Raw genomic sequence first — 5,571 nt, forward strand, 5'->3', positions numbered from 1 at the left:
TAAAATAGCCTCTGTGTCAGAAGAGCTGCCATATGTACAGGGTTAAAAATACTCACAGCTCAGAGTAAAAGGAGGAATATAAAGGAGGCCCAAAGGGGAGTCTAGTGCTTCTGGGTGCTTCTCCAGGTGTAAACCCACCCCCCTGCAAGCCCCATGGGAAGCAAGAGGCCATAGACTTGGCCACCTGCTGCCTGGGGGCTGCAGGGCAGTGAGGCCAGGTGGCCCAGGAAGCCGGCCTTAGTCATCCTGGGGCAGACACAGAACTCAGGGCTGAGCAGCCACAGGGAGGACACTGGGCTTCTGAGGCGGGGCGGGGCTGGGAGGGGCCACACCCTGCATGTGACTGGACAGGGCTGGCCAAGGAGTTCTCCTGGACTCTGTTCCTCCCAGCAGAGGTCAGGTGGTGCTGAGGACAAACCCCCTCACCAAGCACAGGGCTAGGCCTGGGCTCAGGACCACCTGACCCGCTGCCGCAACCCCAGCCTGGGGCATGGCTTCGATCCTGGCTGGCGCTCCAGGAATAGCATAGTGTCCCTCCCCACCCCTGCTTGAGCCCATGGTCGCCAGGCACCTGCCTCCTGGGACACTGCTGGGACTCCAGGAGCCCCTGCTTGCCTCATGAGGGCTTGGGGGGAGATGGGACCTAGGGCAAACTGAGGAGAAAAGGCTCCTGGCCTCGTGCCCCACAAAGAGGGTGGTCTCTGTTCTCACCAGGGGTTCTGGCCTCTGACCTTCACAAGAGGGTGGTCCTGCTCTCATCCTGGGGTCCTGGCCTCTGACCCCCCAAAAAAGGGATTGTCCCTGTTCTCACCTGGGGTCCTGGCCTGATCCCACAAGATGGGGGGGTCCCTGCTCACCCCAGGGTCCTGGCCTCTGACCCCCCAGATTTGGTTTTGTGAATGGAGCTCTTGGCTGCCTCAGCCAGGCAGGAGGCCCCAGGCCCATAGGGAAGGGGCAGCCTCACCTTGGCCCTGGCAGTCTGAGCCAGACCTCAAGGTGGGCTGGTCAGAGGAGCTGGCACACCGCTCCCTCGAGCTAGAGGACGCTTCGAGGTATTCTGCTTGGTGGCTATGAGGTCCTGGGTAGGAGGGAGGGGCAGGAAGGAAGGCCCAGGAGAAGCTGCGCCATGCCGCTGGCACTCCCTGGATGGGGGTCCTGAGATTCTGGTTCAAGCATCCTGTGTTGGGGTCTCCCTCGTAAAGTGTGTATGGGGGCAGGCAGGGGGGGCACGGTGGTCACAGCGGCCAGGGCCCATGCAGGCCAGCGACCTCGGGCGTGAGTGGGGAGCCGTGGCTACCCTTGGAGGCCGTCCAGTCACTGAGGGAGGCCTGGGCCGCCTTGCAGTGAGTGCACCAGGCGGTGGGTGATGGAGAAGCCGGCGTTACCCTCCAGCTGGGACGGGATCACCAGGACCTGCCTCTGCAGGGGCGGCACGCTGTCCTGGGTGCACAGGTTGCCACGCGTGGACACCACGTTGAAGCTGTCTGAGCAGTCGCGTTGCACGTGCAGGTAAGACTTGGGGTGCTGGTTCTCCACCACCATGATGAGCCCCGCCCAGCCGTGCATCAGGTCACCTTATCTTTGATAAAGGAGGCAAGAATATACAATGGAGAAAAGACAGCCTCTTCAATAAGTGGTGCTGGGAAAACTGGACAGCTACATGGAAAAGAATGAAATTAGAACACTCCCTAACACCATACACAAAAATAAACTCAACATGGATTAGAGACCTAAATGTAAGGCCAGACACTATAAAACTCTTAGAGGAAAACATAGGCAGAACACTCTATGACATAAATCACAGCAAGATCCTTTTTGACCAAAGCCCTAGAGAAATGGAAATAAAAACAAACAAATGGGACCCAATGAAACTTAAAAGCTTTTGCACAGCAAAGGAAACCATAAACAAGAGGAAAAGACAACCCTCAGAATGGGAGAAAATAGTTGCAGACGAAGCAACTGACAAAGGATTAATCTCCAAAATATACAAGCAGCTCATGCAGCTCAATATCAAACAAACAAACCAACAAACCAATCCAAAAATGGGCTGAAGATCTAAATAGACATTTCTCCAAGACGATATACAGATTACCAACAAACACATGAAAGAATGCTCAACATCACTAATCATTAGAGAAATGCTAATCAAAACTGCAATGAGGTATCACCTCACACCAGTCAGAAGGGCCATCATTAAAAAAATCTACAAACAATAAATGCTGGAGAGGTTGTGGAGAAAAGTGAACCCTCTTGCACTGTTGGTGGGAATGTAAATTGATACAGCCACTATGGAGAACAGTATGGAGGTTCCTTAAAAAACTAAAAATAGAACTACCATATGACCCAGCAATCCCACTACTGGGCATATACCCTGAGAAAACCATAATTCAAAAAGAGTCATGTACCACAGTGTTCACTGCAGCTCTATTTACAATAGCCAGGACATGGAAGCAACCCAAGTGTCCATCAGCAGATGAATGGATAAAGAAGATGTAGCACATATATACAATGGAATATTACTCAGCCATAAAAAGAAATGAAATTGAGTTATTTGTAGTAAGGTGGATGGACCTAGAGTCTGTCATACAGAGTGAAGTAAGTCAGAAAGAGAAAAACAAATACCGTATGCTAACACATATATGAAATGTAAAAAAAAAAAAAAAAGGTTTTGATGAACCTAGGGGCAGGACAAGAATATAGACGCAGACGTAGAGAATGGACTTGAGGACACGGAGCGGGGAAGGGTAAGCTGGGACAAAGTGAGAGAGTGGCATGGACATATATGCACTACCAAATGTAAAATAGATAGCTAGTGGGAAGCAGCTGCATCACATGGAGAATCAGCTCGGTGCTTTGTGACCACCTAGAGGGGTGGGTTAGGGAGGGTGGGAGGGAGATGCAAGAGGGAAGGGATATGGGGATATATGTATACATATAGTTGATTGACTTTGTTATACAGCAGAGACTAACACAACATTGTAAAGCAATTATACTCCAATAAAGATGTTTTAAAAAAATAAAAGTAAAAATCTTCCCACCGGGCTGTTTCTCTAATATTGTGGCTATGAGGCCTTTCCTTCTACTGAGAACTAGCCAGAAAAACATTTTGTGTGTTTATGTCTCATGAATGTATTTTTGGTTTAGATCTATGTCATTTTAACTCATTTCCACTCTCACACTTTTTACAAAATTAGTTCGAAGAGTAAAAAATATATAGTCAACTTAGCTCACATTCGTGCTGGGCTCTCTGTGTGTGCTTTAACAGGAAATGCATTTCTGACACTTTTTAAATGAGCAATCACACGTATAATCAACTTGGTTAAAACTTCCTTCCTGGTAACTGCAACACTTCCTCTGCATCTGGATATGAAGGGAGACCCAGAAAAGCGGAAGAGTTTAGAAGCACACTGGGTAGGTTTGAATTTGTTTTGTTTTCAGAAATTAAACAAATGATCCTTCAACATCATCACCTCCGCTGCTTTATCAGGTATTGCTTCCTTCTATTTTTTGCCCTTTGTTGGGTCTGACTCAGAATAGTGACACTTCCTTCTCAGCCAGGAGATTTTTATGTGGAACTGTTGTCGCTCATCTGATGATACTGCCACTGAATGTCTGTTTCATTGTCTAGTCCAACCCGTGTGTGTGGATATCCACAAGGTTCCGGCAATAGCTTTGCAGGTGCATCAGTCCTTTTTTGTTTTTGTTGGGGAGGAAGAGGGAGGGCACGGGGGGCTGTGTCAGCAGCCTTCACGTTCTTACAAGTGCACTCTTCGCGATTAGTGTACTGAACGGTGTTTCTAACATCTTCTCGTAAAAGGAGAAAGCTTCACAGCCTCAACCATGAAGGAAAGCAGTGAGTATTGAGTCAGCCAGTTTTCTTCTGCACCTCGTATCTTGTAAGTCTATTTGATGTCGTGGAGGCAGAAGTGATTGCTGTGTATTTGCATGTTGCCTAAATTTGGACCTATTTTATTTCAAGTTAGTGCCAATATTCACATAACTTACAGTTCTCTTCTTTGTTATTCTGTAAAGTAGCAAAGGAGCAAATAGTGAAGGTCTTAAGCTGTAAGAGACAGTCCTTTGGGACAGTTGATTTCATGTATTTACTAAGTGCAACTTCGTAATATTTTAAGAGAGGGACTGCTGAATTTAAAAGTAAGTTTAAGCCGAGTACAGAAGTTTGGATCTAATGAAACCTGCCTTTCTTACCCTTTAATCAAACTCTCCTTTCTGGTATGTGTCAAATGCTCCACTATTTCTTAAGGAAATAAGTACTTATGAGTGTCACTAACATTAGTCCTTTAAGAAGTAAATAATATTTTCTGAAACATTAATTTTTGTTTCACTAGTTGATTCTTATTTAGAACATCTTACAAAATATTAAAGGATACTAAATAGTAAAGTCAAAATACCTTATTCATATTTCAATTTTAAGATGTTTAGCATTTCAGTCATTATTTGAGGAGTTTCTTACTGCAATAAGCCACATTTATACTTAAATGCTTTGTGAAGGTAGAGTGGATAAATTGTTGAGAACAAATTGGTGAATTCTCGTTATAGAGATGAAAATATTAGAGCAAAAAGAAGTTAAATAATCGATTGGGGCCCAAAAGCAGGTCCTTCCTTCCATCCTGTGGCTTGTCCAGAGGCAGATGGGATGAGTTGGTACAAAGTTAAAATTACCTGAATGTTCATATTTGGAGAGTACAGCCCTGGGGATTCCCCTAAGATACTGCCCTAACGGAGTAATGACAGCCACTATACTTACACATTTCATGATTCAGTTTTAAATATCTGCAAATGCTCTTGAGTGCAACTTCACCAATTCTGATCTTTCTGAGTTTTATCAATGAAATGACTACCTCTCCTAACAAGAAAGAAAAAAAATGAAAAGAAAACAAAAACAGGAAGTTGACTAGGGAGCAGATACCTGATCCAGAAAGTTTGAAAAGGGACCGTGAGGCCAGTTGGGTAAGGTGTCTGGGTCCCCCAGGAGACAAATGAGACTAAACGAAGAGGAAATAAGTCAAAGGCCTATTTTCAGAGGGGGTTTTTCAGCACCTCACATTGCACCTTATAAACCAGGACATGATCCTTTAACTGGATAATTTGACTCATGCATGCGCTTCAGTATGCTTAACAACAATTACCACTTAGAACTACTGCAGTAGGTCAGACACAGTGCTAGATCAGTGCTTTACCTCTCTCTTTTAAAATTCAATTTTCAAACAAAATGAAAGCAGAGAGAATGGTTAATGAATCCCCATCTACCCATGGCCCATACTCAACAAGTATATTACCTTATTTAACTCTCACCTTACTTACCCCTCTGAGGTATTGCTAACCCCATTTGACAGATAGGAAACAGGCTCAGAGATTATTTAAAGGGCTCATGCCCCAGATTCTAAGTGGCGGGGGCCAGGATTCCTGGGCCCCGACTCCAAAGCCCCTGTATCCTCGTGCGCACGTCCTTGTCATTCGTCTACACCTTCTCCTTCTGCCAGCTCGCGGGAAACCATAAAGGGCATAGTGCCTGCCCTGTGACCGAGTCCTCTGTTTCTCCGCTCCCAG

General features: G+C 46.0%; 1 pseudogene; it reads right to left on the reverse strand.

Moving 5' to 3' along the window:
• Positions 1–1,235: 1,235 nt before the first annotated feature.
• On the reverse strand, positions 1,236–1,566 carry LOC132371590 (calpain-15-like; annotated as a pseudogene).
• Between the last annotated feature and the right edge of the window lie 4,005 nt (positions 1,567–5,571).

The sequence above is a fragment of the Balaenoptera ricei genome, chromosome 9 (genome assembly GCF_028023285.1).
Source record: "Balaenoptera ricei isolate mBalRic1 chromosome 9, mBalRic1.hap2, whole genome shotgun sequence".
NCBI lineage: Eukaryota > Metazoa > Chordata > Mammalia > Artiodactyla > Balaenopteridae > Balaenoptera > Balaenoptera ricei.